The sequence below is a fragment of the Amblyomma mixtum genome, chromosome 3, assembly GCF_055824585.1.
Source record: "Amblyomma mixtum isolate Tamu chromosome 3, ASM5582458v1, whole genome shotgun sequence".
NCBI lineage: Eukaryota > Metazoa > Arthropoda > Arachnida > Ixodida > Ixodidae > Amblyomma > Amblyomma mixtum.
The window spans coordinates 379,188,837-379,208,001 of NC_143014.1; the positions used below are offsets into that span (position 1 = coordinate 379,188,837).

The 19,165-nt window shown below is 45.8% G+C and overlaps 2 pseudogenes; both read left to right on the plus strand.

Moving 5' to 3' along the window:
- Nucleotides 1–120: 120 nt before the first annotated feature.
- On the plus strand, nt 121–19,165 carry LOC149356943 (uncharacterized; annotated as a pseudogene).
- LOC149356944 (uncharacterized) lies at nt 3,234–4,323 on the plus strand (annotated as a pseudogene).

A 19,165-nucleotide genomic window follows, 5' to 3' on the forward strand; every position in this document is an offset into this window, starting at 1 on the left:
TTGGTGCTCGCGGCGCCACCGCCGTCTCGACATAAATGGCCTACAGGATCTCAGACGACAGCAGCTGGTGCCTACGGGCTGCTAACTTCGCCGCTGTATCCGCATCGCTTTGCGGCCAAAATGTGGAAAAGTAGAGGCAAAACATGTTCCGTGTTCGGTTGCAAGAACTGCGACAAAGATTTGAAGGCTGGGAACATATCTGTTTGCGAAACACACGGGCCTCAACATCACGAAGATTGTCCGCGATGCACAGATTTCCGATGCACAGATTTCCGCAAGGAGAGAAGAACAAGTTGATTCGACAGCATTAGATCGCTAACCTGCAGAGGAAAGACTTCTACCCCGGCTAATCGGCTAGGGTGAGTACACAGGATAAAAGTGAAACTCCAGTTGCTCGGGTCGTTTGTTGACGGTACCTGTAACGCCGGGAGCCGTCAGTGATCGCACCCTCAAGCCGCTGTTGAAACGAATTTCTGTACACGGTCTGACGGGAGGTTTTGGTTTGCTAGTATCGTTTCAGTCACCTTGCATTCAATGTTAATCTGAGAGTAGGGTAGTATGACTTAGAGCCTGCTCTTTTAATGGTAAATATAATGTAATCTAGGACCGAGCTAACGGGCTGATGTGCATGTCCGCATTTAGTCGGTGCCTTTCGAGTCGGCTGTGCATTCGCGCTTGAAGCGTAAATCAGTTTCACTGTAAATACCTTATCTCTACCTTCTCGTTTCTAAATATTTACGCGAACATGCCTTGCTGGCCGCATTTCATTTTCGCCACAACGAGGAGATGCGAGTGTTTGCGCACGTGAGATAGGATCCGACCAGAAGCTTTCCGGGCATTGTTTTGGTATTTTTTGTTGTTAATGAATTTTGGCATCGCACAGCCGATGAATGCTGTTGAGCTATTCTTGAGTGGGTGCAGACGCCGGTTGAAAAAATTTCTTGTGTGCCCCGGTTTATAGAAAACAAAACTTCTCAAATATGCCTTGAGAAAATATTATGGTGAAATATTTTTGAAGAGCACAAAGCAGAAGTGCAGTGCCTGGACAGTTGCATGAAATCGACATATTACATGTTTAGTTAGAATGAACATATTACATATTTCCTTCAATGTGTGGTGTTTGACGTAGTCCGCTTGCACTGGTTGTCAGAACTTAATGTGGCCTTCATACACATGTCTTGCAGGTATGCTCAGTTCATTTCATTGATGGGCGTCTCATTAAAGACAATGCATAACCAACACTGCACCTTGGAACACCGGTATGGCTTTTGGAGTTTGTTCTGAACTGCAGTTTATTTATTCTTTTGTATTTTCATACTGTGCAGTTCTTTACACTGTTCACCACAAGGGAACAGGGCACGACGGGGGCACGACGTCACAACTTTGGAGCCAGGGGCGTGCTTAACAGCTCAATCTTTGTCATGCAAGGAAAGGGTCATGCAGCATTCATTAGGCGAGCAAGATGAAGAGAGTGCTGCAGCTTATGATGACCTGCCCATCAACACTGCAACAGAGGATCTGTCACATAGGTACAGTAAAGTGGTGTGAATTATCCTTTATGTGTTCTCATTTACGTGCTTTTATGCTAGTCTGTCTTGTGTGCAAAACATGCACGTTTGCTTTCAATAATTATATGCACAGTTTAATCCTGTGGTATCCTACGGATATTGCTCCTTTAGCTGAGAGTGTGCTGCACTTAGCAGTCCTTTCTTCATTAGAAGTGAATTTTGCATCCTTCATGTCGCAAATAAGGTGGTTTTTGTGCCTTACAGTGAATGAAGTAAACAAATATGCAGCGATCTCGTCAGCGGGGTAGCACGCCGTCTACAATTTTTGTGCAAATATTTTTTGCCGCCATTAATGACATCAATTTTTTTTACAATTTCTAGCGTAATATGCACCTTCGAAATAGAAATTAGACCCACAATCGTTCATAAGTTGCATAAATGTATTGTTGCTGTTTCCATAATAACACCTCTACTAGTATTTTGCACTTGAAAACTGTCTTCGTCAATGCTTGAAGATGCATTTTTGGTAGAACTGTTTCATTTGAGTGGAGAAAAAAGAATAGCGTGTGAAAGAGTTAAGGATTTCAACAGCAGAATCTGTTTACAAATAAAGTTGCTGCTGTCATGAAATGCTCACTGTGAGCTTCCTTACTAACTTTGCCAACTTTGGCATCGTCATGTTCAATTAGCATTAAAATTTCTTGCAACCGCTCATATACGACCAGCCTAGTTACAATTCATGGCTTCGACCCAGATTGTGCATCTCATGCTTCCATGAGCGCAGGAGTTATGCCTATTTCTGCAGGCGTACACAATCTGCATTTCAATAAAGCAATTACCATCTTTTCATTCTTTTTCCCATGAGATTCCGGTTGCCACATGCAGCTATGTATGTTTGGAACTTAGCTTTTTTCACAATGCTTGGAGTTTCCTGCTGTGCAATTTGAAACGAAAAGCAATGCACATGAGAGCAGTCTTGATTTTAGTCAGTGTATGTACAGCCATTCCAGTGCACAGGTTCATCGTCTGCTGTAAGCTGCATTACAGCATTTTTGCTGCATTAGCAGTATTTAACGGGCTACTGAGAACAACTCTGTATATTGTCGGCCAATGATGGTGACCCCTGTATTTAGTTTTTTTCCCGTTCATAAAAGCTCAGTGTTCGCTTATCATAATCTCTTTGTGATTAGAACACAGTGCCTTATCGATAGAGGCCAATTTCCATTTTTCCTCAGTGTCCCTTTAAAGCTTTCAGTACTTCTGCAAGTTGCTACAGGAGTGTGATGCAGCCCACATTTATACAGTCAGAACACTCAAGTCATATCTCTGTAGTGTAACCCTTGCATAGCATGGTCATTTTATCCTGCGTGCCTGTTAGCGCAGACCACCGTGCTAAATATTGTCTCACTTTCCTCCACATCCTTCGTTGTGCAGGAGAGAAGGAGCTCAGAATCTTGTTGATCGCTGCTTGGCCTGTGGATGCAGTTGAAAGATTGCCGAAACATATGAAAAAGCAGCTCAAGTGGAGGAGCCAGCGGTTGTTCATGACCATGTGTGTGCAACCACTCGCGAGCAGGCCCCAGTCACTGCAGACAGTGCTCTCCAGACTATCTTCAGTGCATACTCAACTCTTTCTGTCACTTCCTATTCTTTACAGGTCTGTCAAAAGTAGCATTTGACGAACTGGTTCAAACTCTTTCCACTATTGTGAAGAGCCCTTTCACCATGCCCTTTGAGGGCCAAATCCTACTTACACTGATGCGGCTGGGTCTTGGCCAATTGCTTAATGACCTCCCCTTACGTTCTGGTGCATCCACGGCCGCCATTATCAGGATTTTCTGCTTCATTCTAACAGAACTTGCAAAGTTTACCAGAGAGTACTTAGTGTTCTGGCTGCCAAGAGCAATAGTTTGGTTTGGTTTGGTTTGGTTTGGTTTATTGGGGCTTAACGTCTCAAAGCGCCTGAGGCTATGAGAGACGCCGTAGTGAAGGGCTCCGGAAATTTCGACCACCTGGGGTCTTTAACGTGCACTGACATCGCACAGCACACGGGCCTCTAGAATTTCGCCTTCTTCGAAATTCAGCCGCCGCGACCGGGATCGAACCCGCGTCTTTCGGGTCAGCAGCCGAGCGCCGTAGCCGCTGATCCACCGCGGCGGGGCCCAAGAGCAATAATATGGAGCACACTGCCCAATGTTTTTGAGGAGAATTACTCCGTAACTTGTATTGTGGACTATTTCGAAATTTTCATTGACAGACCTGGGCAGCTGTACAGGAGAAATATAACATAGTTCCTACAAATCGCACAATACGGCCAAAATTTTTCGTCATTGCACGAAGTGGGTTTATTAAGTTTATGTCAAAACCGTATAGTGGCCGTGCAAGCGATCGTTTCATCACTTTTGACAGTGGTTTTTTAGGCCACCTGACGCAAGGCGATGAAGTCCTCGCTGACCGTGGCATTAACATAGGTGACCTGCTGCCACCATGTGTCAAAGTTTCACTCACAAGCTTTTCCAAAGGCCGGCCGCAGAACTGTCGTTCAGAGGTAGTAGCTTCGCGTCGCCTGCCAAGACTTCAGATTTATGTTGAGCGATCCATTAGGCGTCTCAAATGCTTCAGGATTTTGAAGCAATTCCCTGCTAGTATATTCGCAAAGAAACCCATAGCAAATGATGTACTTGGTGCCATCGCTGGGCTCTGCAACCTCCAACCAAATCTGATTAGAGATCATGGTGATGCATCAGAGCCTGGTGCACAGGCACCGTCGCATCCAGGCAAGCATCTGGAAGTGGTAGAAAACACACCTGAATGATGCATCGAGATTTATGTGGAGTAGCCACATCTTCTAGTCTTCTCTTGCTTTTATGCACCTCCCATGTTCTCTGTTCACAGAGTAACGTCACTAATGTTCTCTGCAAGAGAAAGGCTCCTCAAACCTGCATTCAGTTAAATCTTCTGGGCCAGCTGTAGCCACCTTACCCCTGCAAACTTGCCAATCAGTTTCAACTAGGATATCATTAAATTGCATTTATTCCCTTAACCAACCTACTCGATTCATATCTATATCCATAGCTCGCATTGCTCTCAATTTATTTTAAGCATTTTCATTGGCTTCACAGCTTCTGCCCCATAGGTAAACACTTTCAAGATACAAAGAATTACCTCCTCTAGCATGCTGGTGTACTGGCAGGCTCCTATTGATGAACTAAAATATCTTTCAATATATATATATGCTATTCAGGTATTTTCGGAGCTATTTCACTAACGGCTCCGAGCTATTTTTTCCGCTACAAACAACTCACTTTCGAGCCTTCTTCCATGCCATCCGATTACTGAAGTGTTTGCCAGAAATTTCAAGTCCGCTAGCTTACGTCCAGGAAGAGCAAACTCTAAAGCACTCTTTCTCCTTGAGGAACTGAAGTTGGAATCATTTGAAGAGCACGTTTGAGCTACCAAGATTGACGTTCTGAGCCTATTTCATTGTCTTGATGGTTGTAAAAATATTTTCTTCCAGGGCTATGTAGTCCATTCATTCCCTTCAGAAATTGTCTAATGCTTTTACATGTGCTTTTTCTGGACCATGGTTATGCAATGCCTCATGATGCTTCAACTAAAGCAAGTGCTTTCTCAAATTCAGTGTAGGCTGTATAAAGGGGGGGGGATGGCTACATTGTGTTATCCGATTTATGCAAATCTTCACAGCTGTTAACCAGAATCAACTTGTCTTTCAGGTAAAATACAGTAAAATGAGCACAACCAGTATTTGTATTTTTGTCACTGGCAGTGGGTGTGTAAGATGTTAGTTGAAGAAACAAGCATTATTGGCAAGGCATCAAGCCCAGACATCGATAGCTGTATGCGCAGAATGGTACAGGTGGAATCAGTCAGTGCATTTTATGAGTGGAGCAGCTTAGTGTTTGACGTTTGGTTTTCGGCTTACTTAGGGGCGCTTGCTTTGCAGCTGTGGTGTACAGTGTAGGTCTGACGTTTGTTTGTGTGGACTTCGGATTTTTAAAATGCAATGCAAAGTTTTGTTGGGGAGTTTCTGCATTGACTTGCATGATAGAAACCTTTGTTAAAACCATATAGGAGATGTCTTACTTTGTCGTTCTTTTTGAATATTTATTGCCTGTACTCCCTGCATTTACTTTTGGGATGATGAGAAATGTTCAGTATCAGGTGAGGGTGCAAACCTGTTGGTTTGTGCTTTTTGCCTGCATTTGTTTTATATGTTCAGAGACGTATTTGACGATTCTGATGATGCATGCACAAATAAACCGGGTCAAATGTTCTTAATGACGAGACGACTAGTTGAATCTTGTTAGTTTATTGGAGTGAGAACCTGTTTATTGCTTTTCTGTCAACAAATGCTGACAGCAGGTGTGATAAATAGAAATCCTTAAGGTGTGCCACTTTCTTGCTTAAGAACTGCTTGTCATAGGTCACCTCGATAACATACAGCTCTGTTCTGAAAGTAGTAGGACTCTTTTTAAATAAAATTTATTCATAAGAGTAGTAAAAACGACAATAATATTTCAAATTAGCACCCTTGCACACCTACACGCTGCTGCTAATGAGTTTTCCAGTTTTCGTACGCCTCCATGAACGCCTGGACCGGAATGCTGTTTAGCTCCCTCGACACGGCCTTTTGAACCGCCTCTACTAATCCGTGATGTTTCCCCTTGAACGTCGATTTAATTTTCTGGATAGAAAAAAGTCTGCCAGGGCCATGTCGGGGCTCTAGAGTGGCTGAGGCAGCGTTCCCTCCTTGTTCTGGGCAAAAAATCGGGGTCCTCATTCACATGATGAAGAAAATCCTGGCAGATCGCTTTTGCAGTTGCGGTTTTGCAAAAGGCAGTAGGCCTTTTGCTCCTCTGACAACACTCGCGCACGCTTTCCTTGTTTTTGAAGAAAATTGGGTTTGAGGAATGGTGAAGTCATCAGCAATCATTCTGATACTCATCCTACAATCGCTGTGGAGTAAATGTTTCACTCGCTACACATTTTCGTTAGTCTTGCTGGTCGAAGGGCGTCCGGAGCGGTCGTAGTCTTGCACTCTTTCCTTAACTTCTCGGAGCAGCCTGCGCCACTGGTGTGCCCATGGCAGCGTCACCGTAGGCCTCCTTAATCATATCGTGAGTCTCTGTGTCCGTTTTACCAAGATTTACACAAAATCTGATCGCGTATCGCTGATCCGATAAACGCTCCATGATTCTGCATGACGAGATGTTTCGACAGGCGCTCATAGTGCAAGCGACCTGCGCTCTTCAACGGCCGAGAGCCGACTGGCGATTTTTCCCAGCATTCCCAATATCCCCCTCCAGCGATCCTGCACGCGCGGACCGCCTCTCGTCCGCCCGTTCGCCCAGGAAAAAAAAACAGTCCCACAACTTTCAGAACAGACCCTGTATACCTCGTTGGGTGCCCAAATCACAAAGCCGCACTGGCTTCTCTCGCAGCAAAACAGCTGCAACTGTACTTGCAGATAATATCTGTTCTTCCCGGCCTTGCTCAGTATGAGTTTGTTGTCCTTCTCAGTCACGTCATATTTGCCGGTCTTAAACAGGGAATCAAAGGTACCACGCTTGAGTGCAGTCTATGGTGTCGGGCACTTTATTTCCACCACTGTGTCTGAGTCTGGAGTAATGCCACCAGGGCTGGCACCAAGCAATGAAGTGGCAGGTCGGACGATGAGGCCACATTCCACAACTTCCGTGTTCATTGCTTCCTTGTACCAGGCACGGCCTTTTGCTTCTGAATCACTTCCATACCTTCATGTAAAAATTAGATTCATGTTCTAAGGAATTAGTCCGCCTCATCTTAAAGTAACTTCGACAGTGACTAGTATAATCGAATATACAATCCAAGCATTCACAATATAACAATAATCAACCTCCAATTTCATGCTTTCAGGCTTGTAACTTGCATGCGATTTGCAATGAACAAGCAGTCAAGTTGTGCTCTGCTGTTGGAAGCAAGGAATGGAAATTTACATCACATTTTACAACGAGACAGTAATACTTTCATTTTTTGCAGGCAAATCCGGCCTGCGAATTGCCACGTTGCATAAAGCAGTAATAGAAAGTTTATACTGCAAATAGGCAAAAGAGCTGCTGTGCAACATAAAATCGTGGTGTCACAACCAATCTATTGTCCACATCTCATGTAAAACAGTGTTTAGCAATAGTTCTTGTACTATAAAACTTGCCATAGCATTTGTGAATCCAAGGTGTAAAAACTTCAGCGTGCCATGCAGAGCAACTGAGTCACCACAGCAAAGGCTGCAGTCAATGAGATATTTGGCTCCTTACCGTGTGCTGGCATTACCATAGAAGCTTGGATGTATGTGCTTTGATACCCACTTCTCAGGGGCAGCTTTGATTGGAATGGTACGGGCCTCACTGGAAGTTATCCTTAGGAATCGTTCTTTGTGCCATGCTGCACTTCCCTGAGGGTGCTTTGCCAGTGTTGCAGCTTGCTCAGGAGACAGCAGCACATTGGTCATGAAGAAACCTTGGCATGCCTGACACAGCAGCTTGCAGTCGTGCTGCCCATGATCCTGCTGGAGAACTGTGCAGTACGGGAAGGGACCGTTAATTTAACCACTTCTAGTGCATACTCGAAACAGGCTTATGGTGGCTAAAACCTGCAAATCACGCAGTCAGTATAATAGGTGCACTTTAAAATCAAAAGAAGTTGCAAAAAATCAAATCTGCTACAGCATGACCAATAGCTGCTTCTCGGTGCACCTGGAACTTCGGAATTGCGCCCAGATGCTAAGTATAACCTCGTGAGATCATCGCACTAAAAACCGTCGCAACCTGATATGAACTCCTGCAGTTCATGCGCTATCATATTCAACAGCGCGTGGTGAACAGCTCAGACTGTATAAATGAGTATGAAGGTCTTGTTGATGCCACACCACATGTCCCAATGTCGAGCTGCACGCTCTGCTGTAAAGCTCATTACTGGGTAAACATTACATTCAGTATTTTGGGATGGTTCAACCGTAAGCAGATGTCCCTTGCATGTTCAGTCTTGAACATAGCAAAAGCAAATCTTTACGCATTATGTCTTTATAGAAACTGACTGCATTTAGACAAACAAAATGTACACTTATGCAACAACAAAATCCAGAAGGCAATCTTACTTGCACTTAATGATAGCCTCTATGCCTACTCGACTCACTTTTTCGAGTGAGTCATGCGCAAGATCAGGAAATAATTTTCTTACATGCACGGCGGCCGTCTTCACCACCACCTGTAGGTAATTTCCTGCGTGGCTTCAGAACACCGTGTCGCATAGTGTTCTGCAGCTTGGTGATGTCGAGATGGCATTTTTCAAAATGAAGGAGCATCTCCTTTTCCGATAAAAACTGCCGCGCCTTTGTTGCTGTTTTTTTATCTGAAGAAACTGCCTCCATTATTGCCGGGGTCACATTTTTCGCTGTTGCCGCATTCCATGCACATGCTTTGCCAGTTGGTGGCTGTCCGGTGAGCCCCTTGGGTGTTGCCTCGACAACCTTCATAAGGAGGGCACAAATATGGCTGCACCGCTCACTCAGCCCCGCTTTGCATGTGCAGCTGGCTGTGGAAGGTTGTCGAAAATTTACTTGTGTTCGGTACGTCCTGCTTGCTGTTTGCGATGACCTGATGTCTGCCTGGATGCAGCTCACACCATTTTTCTGCTGGTGCAGTGCCACACCAACATGGCCATTGTCAAGCAGGTTGCTGCCTTCAGCAAATCCTCGGTAGTTGAGGGCAGCATTCCCATCTGTGTCGGGCAATTAAATCTTGTAGTTGTAGACAGCTGAAATAAAGATTGATATCAGTACACTATGTCGTCATATGTGCCATTTCTGTAGTTGGTTAGCTTTGTGGTAATAGAAAATTTGTTCCCATGCTGAAAGTTGGTTGCCAAGAAATGTAGTAAAGTTCTGCATAATACACTTATGCTGTGAGCAAAGGTAGCTTCGAAACTAAAATAAAAGGAACTGCTTATTAAATGCGTCCTCAGCTCCAACCTTTTTAATCCTACAATACGGGTGCAGAAACATGCAATGAAGAATATTGTCGCTTGTGCTGATAATTTTACTTCGTATTTTACTAGCCACTGCCAGTTATGGCTTACTGTCCACGCTGAAAACTTCGGTCATCGTACGCAACGCGTACCGCATTACATCGGGAGATGCCACGCAACAGCTATTGGTTAAATGCTAAAGAGGTTTTCATAAACGCTAACTTGTTTGCAAACGAGCGCACGTTAGATCTCGCGCTCCTTGCGGGAGGCTTTAAAAAGCTTAAATTCGAAAATCCTTTCCGCAAGCAAGCAAAAGTTCGACTTGATGCAAAGTCGAACAGCAGGAGCTAATACCAGCCGCTCATCCATCGTAAACACATGCCGGGGTAGCAGCATGATTGCTGCGGCCGATCAGACACAAATAATTAGTTCTCAATATCTGTCAGCGACTGGTACGCAGGTGTTGGGGATTATTTGTACAATGAGGCAGTTACGAGCCAGCTGCAAAGAAAGTACATGTTTGTAGAGTGCAACTAACTTGTGCTGCAACGAAATCTAGGAAGTTCTCACTTCACGAAAACAGTCATAAGCACACTAGGACAGAAATGCCAGCCGTAATTTTGGAGTTAGAAAAGCGAGAAAGGACATAGAGCGAGCACACCGCCGTCACCAAACAACGCTATGTGGCGTGAAGGCCCACACGAAAACAAGAGAAAAGAGGCCTAAAATGCACAAATAATAGCGCACATGCACGGCCGCTGAAGCTTGGCCAAACCTTGGTGCCATCCATCAATCCTGCATACATTTTTCGAGCAAAATAAATTTTCTCGCGGCAGAACGTCCTTGCAGTAGACGCTTCCTCGCAGGCAGGCAGCGGAGTCAGAAGGCCAGCGATCGAAGAGTGGTCACGTGACCTAACATGGCGGCGCCCATAGTTCCGCGCTGTAAAGCGTCTATACCTCTCTCTCTCCTCCCCATTCCCTGCTTACCCTCGCTCTCCTTCTGCGCTCAGACTTGTGGAACGCAAGGGAGCTCCACACGAGGGGGCACCACTACCATCGGCCCATCAAGGCACCAAGAGCAGAACGAACTCACAACGCCAAATTGATAACTTGTTTATTTTATTTTATGATTTCTTCTCTGCAGACTTGTTTCCAGAATTTAGGTCATTGCTCTAGCGGTCAGGTCATTAGAACCAGCAGCAACAGGATTTTCAGGGATACGGAAACTGTCTCCGCGTTTTTAATTTAGAGTTGGTAAGAGGTATAAAAATTCGCTGTCAAAACATCGCGAATTTTTTCCGAGTCTGACTAAGCGTTTACTATAGCACGACCGCTCGATTTTTTGTAGCAGCTACCCGCCGAATGCGCCTCGCCACCGGTGATGGCGAAACGTCCAGTTTGTGCCACCGCGGCGGCCACGGCGCTGCATGGCTATCGGTGACGAAGTCGAAGCACTTGTCGGGGTAGCGGCTGCATATCTAGTCCAATGATCGGCTGTGATTTCGCAATATACCCTGCCATTCCATACATCGTTTGTTCTAGTCCACAAAATGTCTACTGTAAAACGTGCCAAATCGATGCCAGTGATTAACATTGCTGGTGTGGTACAAGGAAAGTACATTTCTACGCGGAACCGCTGGCTTGCGTGGGTCGCCCTCTGTCGAGCGATTTTGCAAATAGAAAGCATTTTGTAACAATATCGATTAGAAAGCAAGCCGATCATGTGATACATTTGTAAGTTGAAAAAATAATAAATGAACACGAATACGCTCATGGTTGGTATTCGCATGGGCAGCTAATTTTTACAGCACAAGAAGCACGGGGGTGCGCTTACAGGAGACCTTATCGCAAGGACATTCTTTCGTCCTTGATGACAACCTACAACAGCACAGTTCATGTCGGGCTCAAAAGCTGAAATGCGGGCCGGTTGGTACGATGTAAATTGAAAACGTTTGAAAGTACAATGTACTAACTCCAGTCGTTGTGGCGTGAGCTCTGCTTCTTTTATCCCTTGTCTTTTGTGACTGGTTATTCTTAGTTTACAAGTCGGGCTCTTCGGAAGAGTGGTGCCCGGGAGCATGGAATATCACCACAAATTAGATGAAATTCTTTTAACATACCGTTTACCAAAAATACGTGGCCATTAAAGAATTAGACATGGGCAAGATGCAAACAGATGGTAACTACAGTCGGATACAACTAAAGAACGAAACGTGCCCCTTAAAAGAGACCCCCAGAAAACGGCAGCGACTGATCTTAATGAAGTCGCAGTTAAAGCGAATGAGGCGTGGTTAATCCCCTATCAACTCCCGCCCCCTCGGATGTCAGTTCTTGGGTATTAATTACAAAATATGAAGACCGGTAGATGCGATCGGCTGAACATACTCCGAGGGGCATATGCTGCATCATTCACGAGTTATCATTTGTACGGGGCTTTGTTTTCGTGAGGATATTTCCGGCGAAAATGCAACGTTTTCTTTAGAAGAGCTCCCCCCGGTTCTCCCGGTTCGATCCTGGAACGCATGCGGTGGATTCTGTTGAATTGTTCTTTCATTTCTCTAGCTTCATTTCGTTTGCCTTTACTTTCCGTAATATTTTTAGAAACGAACGACGAGATGAAAACGCTTCTGAGCTTCTGTGCTTTTACGGGGATAATGCTCTGTTCTGTGCATGTGGTCTTGAGGAGTTTACCAAGAAAATGTGCCTTCAGTTCTGAGAAAGATGTGGATTCCAAAATCATCTTCTTAAAAAGGGCGCCAACCATCAGTATGCTTTCCTTTTGTGCAGTGCTGAGTTCAAGCGAAGATGGGTGCATCATGGGTGTGGCACCGTGTATGATGAATCACGTGTAGGCCTTGCTGCGTTAGGAAGGTTGGTGATTGCCACACTCCGCGAAATTGAGTGCTGGGAAAAAATGCCGGTGATGAACTTAAAATTGCGGCCATGGGTAGAAAGTATTAGGATACTCGGAGTACTTCGGAAGGGGTAGGATCTTAGATGCTAGCGTGTTCGTGCTTAGCAAATGCACAGAAACAGCTTAAGCGGAGAAGAGACCTCCCAACATGAGCGGTGCATACGACAAAGTGAACAGGGAGCTACTGTGGAACATATTAAAAAATGAAGGTATCGGTCATGAGGTAACTGATTTTCAACAGGAAATATGCGGAGATAACGCAGTTGAAATTACATGGGAAGGGGCAAAAAGTACGACAACTGTCGAGGTACACAAAGGATTAAGGGAAGTTTGTAATCTATCGCCGCTGCTGTTCATGTTTTCTATTGTAAACATGGAAAGAAGGCTACAAGGAAGTAATCCACGTTATAATCTGTCGTGCATTTTAGGCGGAAAGGTCGCTGAGCAACGGCTCCCGGGTTTAAAGTACGCGGACAATATAGTACTGTGAGCTGACAGCCAGCAAGATTTGCAAGTTCTAATTAATTGTTGTGGAGACGAAGCAGACGCTCTAGGATTCAGTTTCAGCGTAGCTAAGGGAGGTGTGATGATTTTCAACAATGCAATTCATAAGGTGCTTACAATACAAGGCAATGAAATACCCTGAGTGGTCGAGCTGTGTGTGTAAGCGAAGGGCAGCTACACACAAAAAGCACAAACAGTCTCTGAGGGCGAACAGGTGAAAAGACGCCGGGACAATGAAACATGCGGCATTAAGGGGGTACAACAATTATGAAGTACTGAGAGGTATTTTGAAAGGAATAATGGTGCCGGGGCACACTTTTGGGAATCCAGTTCTGTGCTTAAGGGAGAAGATCACTCGAGATTAGAAGTAAATCAGAGAGCTGTTGGAAGATTAGCACTAGGTGCCCACGGTAAAACCACAAACGAGGCAGTACAGGGCGATATGGGCTGAGCATCGCTCGAGCACGGGAAGCTCAACGAAAAATACTATGCGAAGAATTCTTGAGGAACTTGAATGATAACAGATGGGCCGTTAAGGTACTTAAATCCTTATAGAGAAATAGCGTTCAGTCACAATGGCGCAAAAAAACTAGGAAAATAAGTTAACCATAGATCATATAAAAAAAAAATTTAAAGTACAAGCAAAACCCCCATAACAGGGCATTTCTCCCAGCAAGCAAAGTTTTTCTAGGACCCAATTATAGCATTTGATAAGCACATGTAACGGCAGTGGTGTTTCATTCGGAAAATTGTACCTTTTTAAAAGAATTGTAGGAGTAAAATAAGCAAAAACTTGTCGGCGATTTCACATTGCTAAAAGCAATGCTAGTTGCTAAAAGCACCTAGCTAAAAGCGCGAATATTAGTTTGATATTAATATTAGTTGCTGAAGAAGACGATGTGTTGCAGTTGAACACAAGGCGTGACCGGCATAGTGTACTCGTACAGCGTCCACTGAAGCTGATGTGTTTGCGCCGGCGCGAGTTCTAGTTCCAGTCGCGGCAATATTTATTTTAATAATGTAGTGTAGTGATAGCTGCACTATTCTAGTCAGCGGCGCATTTCGGGCGGTCGTCGCAGGCCAGTACTGCGCATGCGCCATAACCATGGCGACCGGTTGCCATGGCTGTTAGGCGCCTATTATGTAGTGCTCGGCGCCTAACGCACCTTTTGCTATCTATATCCTCGCTTATCTGAGCGAAGCGACAGCAAATTTTTTATAGTTTGGCCAATGTCACTCTTCAGGGCAAGCTTCACCCAAAGTGGTCAGGCGGTTTCACTTCGTGAACTATTGCTTTCGCACTAAAAGGCATCTTCTCATTGTACAGCAGCGCAAAACTACGAACACAAAAAGGACACAGAAAGGGAAGACGGCACACAGACGTGCCTTGCCTTTCTCTGTCCTCTGTGTAATTTTGCGCTGTTTATCATCGTATATAAACAACCAACTAGATCCAACTAGGTTAATCCTTCTCCTTTGGGTTTCAGGGAACATTACGAAGCAAAGTGTTCCACCTTTTTCTGAAGAATTCTGTACTTATGCCTCACTATAGGCACAGCGGCACCCTGTGCGATGGACGGAGCATCACCGCAACAGCAACGAGCTCCTCAATAATAGCCTCCTGCTTATGTGCAGCTCGCTCTGTGCGTTCCGAGATAATCCAGGAACAGGTGACGCGAAAAGAAAGAAATGGAGAGCGTCCTTTTTATTTTGCGTGTGTGTCTGTATGAAGCAGAAGCACTAATGAAGATATAGACAGAGAAAAGGCTTTTTGATATGGACGGACGGCTTGACTGAAGCTGTGAAAATTAAAAGGGAGATTAAACAGGTGAGCGATGCAAACTTTAGAGAGTTCCATATTAGCGGGTCTGCACAAGTGCAAACCATGTAAAAAAATGGATTTCACATGAGATCAGAAGTGCCATGATTCTGGAACTTGCAAATTTTGCCCAGTGTACGCGTATATGGAGCAGGTGACGATGCGCTGATTAGATAAGCACGCAACCTTTCAAACGGTCTACCATAATAGGTCCTACAATTACGTCAGTGCAAGCCAGCCATGTAGAATTACGGATTGCGTACTGCGCATGCCAGGTACCAGTTGCGGCGCGAGGTGAAAAGCACACCGCCAATCCGGTATACATCTAAGAGAGTAGCGTTCTACTAAATTAAAATTATCCATTGTCTCAGTAGGTAAAAATGGCTGAATATATGCGCCTATAAATAATGAAGGATGAGGACTAAGCACTCAAGCGGTGAAAAAGGCTGCCCAGATATGCAGAGTGCAAATGAACTTGTATCTTTAGAAACTATCGAGGGGGGGGGGGGGGGGGGGGAGGCGTAGAGAAAACTCATTTCAGGGAAGCCGCCGAGCATTTTAGGAGACTCCTACTAGGTGAAGGTCACCGCACTATACATTCTTTCGCTGCTGGGCAGCACGCAGCCTCTCGCCCGCTTTCGTATCTGCCATACAGGAAGCGCCCAAGGCTTCCCTGGCTGCTTGCGCGGCTTCAAGAGCCGACGCCCTCAGCTCCTTCCCTTGCAACAGAAGGGCTTGTGCTTTCCTTAACTGGCGCACCATAGCGCCCGCAAACTAGTCCTGGGGATTAGCCTTTATTTCTTCTTATGATATCCTGTAGACCAAATGCATAGAAGCCCTAGCCCATCGAGTATGTCCCTTTCTGTCCTGCTTCCTGATAGCCCTAACCTCTGCGATATCGAATGGCCTCGAGTAATTTTATCGACATTATTGTGAATGCCCATGTTTAGTAATATTTCCCAAGATTACTACACAAGGGATTATTTTAAGCAAATTGCAATCGGATACTTATATAAATCCTGTCAAATTCAGCTGTATGTTTCCAAATTCGCACGAACCGCATCGCGCCTTCTGCAATGAAGTGGCTGACTTATACCGTATAGTATGGGCATGCCAGACAAACCAAACTATACAAAGAATCAATAACTCAACAACTGAGGACTGAGAGGCGGCGCTGACCAATCCGCTTCTGGAATGAAGGACAACCCAACCATTTCATACTTTAAACGTTTTTCTCTCTAGCGACTACCTACGCCACAAAAGCCAATAGCACAGGTTCCCTGTTAATGCATGGCATAAAAACCCTGCCGATATCCGAGTCGAAATAGGCTGATCGCTCGAATGAGGTCGAGTGATCTTGTTACGTCATCGCAACATGCCCTGACTGGTCGAGAGAGGTCACGTCACCTTGTGACGTCATAACAACATGCCCAGCGGGTTTGTTATCAACCTGGTTTCTAGAAAGAAGCCTTTATCAATAAGAATAAAATTCGATGTATACAATTTCGGCACCGGAACACCACGGCGGATATGCGCTACTACAGCTAGCAGTCTGAATATGACGGTTGTAAAGCAAGATATGAATCATCATGCTATCTAATTCCGTTTTCATACCCAAATTTTTATTTTATGATCCCGAGGGCTAAAGAGAATAATACAGTTTGAATACGCACAAAAAGCATCAGACAAGTAAAGCAGACTGGCTTTATAAATTACTACGTAAGGAATTGTTGCTCCAGGGCAACGCCGCGTACAACTCAGAACAGCCACGGGAAGGGGAGGCAGATCACGGTATCTGTGATAGACACGTCACCCTGCTGCCAAATCCGAGCAGGCTTTCCTGTGTGAGAGCTCGCCTCCTCTTGCATTCCAGCACTTACATATTACCCACATTCATCAACACTGTTTGTACGTCGTCCGTTATGAAACCCTCCTTTTATCTTCCTCTATACCGCACACGAACGTTGCACATAGACATTACTTGCAAAATAGCGCCCAGTTCAAAAAAATAAAAACTCACCTAGTGTAGCAGCATGCCCGTTTAAAAAGCTAAGGTGCTTAAAGCGTCACGATAGTTTATTCACCTTCATGGCTCTGCCAATACCTGCGAAAAGCAATGACCATGAAGAATTAGGTAGCATGAATATGGTGAAATATGACTCGAACTCGGAGAGTCAGAAATCCTTCGATCACCATCCCCTTTGCCACTCTCGAGAAGCCCGGTCGGCAACACCTTATCCCAAAGTCAGAGTGCAGAAAGCATGACGGAGAACACACAGAAGTACGAAGTGAAAAAACAAAATTAGTTTATTAACATTGCTACAGACTAAGCAAGATTAAGACGACTTCTGCACGAAGACTTCGAATGCCCACCTGGCGAGAAAACGTCCAGGCTTTGCCACCCGCTTCAATCACGCAGGGAGAAGCACAAAATGTCGGCTGTAACAGAAAAAGAATAATAAAAAAGTGGATTAGCATTAAATAAGAAGCACAGGTAACCGAACATGCAACTTTGCAGGATATAGCGCAGTGTGAGCATACGTTTCCCTAAGCACAACTTCCTCACGGCTGAAATAGATGAACCCACATGGAGCATGCTTTCACCGAGGGTTTTCTTATTCCTATCAGGCTAACGAAAAAGCGCACTTCGCTACAACTGTCTCTCATGAAGCCGACATCACAAAGGAAAATAATAATAAAGCAGCGCATGTACATAGCCAAGGCATCGAGAGAGAATATCTGCAAGCATTAAATACGTTGAAGTCGAGGGTTGGACGGAAACCCATTGTCGGGAGTGTACATGAAGCAGGCAGAACACTGACCAAAATAAAAATGAACACTTAAGCGACGTTTCGGCGCCCACACGGGAGCCTTGTTCGCAAACAGGTACGGACGTGAACAGCCTGCCTATTTAAGCTTGAAATTGGGCCCTAGGCAGCATGCTGTGCACTATGCATTCTAGTGCATACGCCCTCTGCCTAGGGCCCATTTTCAAGCTTAAATAGCCAGTCTTTTTACGTCCGTATCTGTTTGTGAACAAGGCTCCCGTGTGGGAGCCGAAACGTCGCTTAAGTGTTCATTTTTTCTTTTGGTCGGTGTTCTGCCTTATTCTTCATTAAATACGGTACGGAATTGCGGGCACCTACCATGCGAATGCCAATCAGTCCGAGGATTCCCAGCTCTGGTCGCTGCTTCCGAAGATTCAGGAAGTGAGGTGTAGCTCGACAGACGTGTCTGGGAGCTCCAGCGCTTGTATGATCAGTTCGCGCTTCAAGTGGCGGAGCTGCCTTTCACCGCAAACTGCACAGGCAGTAGCGTTGACATCGAGGCGCTGGAAGAACGCAGGCAGCCCGTCGGAGTCGTCCTCCAGGCTATGCAGGAAACTCGAAGACACCTCTGTGCTTGACTGCTCCAACTCATTAGCAAAAAGAGCGCCTTCCGCGTCACCAGTGCTTGACGGGAACTCCTTGGAATCATCGCGCTCGCCTTTGTCATGATGCCTGCAACCGTCAGAGAATTGCAGGCGCCGACGGCAGCCGGAAACAGATTCTTCTACGGAGATTTCCTTTCGCCGCGACGGCGGAGAGAGAACGGATCCGGCCCCGGAGCTGCTCACTGAGGCGTCGCAAGAGTAAGTGAAAGGAAGAGCCGAAGACACCCACGAACTCGACGAACTTGACTGCTCCTTGGAATCGTGGTGGCTTTTCGGCAGCGGCGTAGACGCCCGTGGTGTTTCCTCAAGCATCAGGTCGCCTATGCTGCTCACCTAATTGCTTTAATGACCGGGGTCCACAATGCTGTCACCTGCGAATCAAGAATAAGAATCGAGGCTCACAGATTTTCATAAGTGCACCCGGAAAATCGTTCACAGCTACTCCGTGTCAGCTACGAATATGGATCGGTTGTACTTACTGAAGTGCACGTCAAATGCCTCTTCGTGAGGAGCGCAGTCCAACCGCGATCTACGATGTGTAGACGGAAGGCACTCCCAAGACTGGGGACTAGGGTTTCTCTCCAAGAAGGGGATTTCTCTCCAAGTCACCATCTTGCTATACCTCACCAACATTTGTTCTCCCTCTGCAACACGAGGTAGAATGGTTTGGCCTGTAGCACGAACGACGTTTTTCCGTATGCCGGGCAGCGCATTGACGGATGTGTCCGGCCGCAACGGGGGCACGTGGCTGGCTGATGCTCTTTTCCGTCTGCCGGGCAGCGCATTGGCGGATGTGTCCGGCCGCCACGGGGGCACGTGGCTGGCTGATGCTCTTTTCCGTATCCGGGCAGCGCAATGACGGATGTGTCGGGCCGCAACGGGGGCACGTGGCTGGCTGATGCTCTTTTCCATATGCCGGGCAGCGCATTGGCGGATGTGTCCGGCCGCAACGGGGGCACGTGA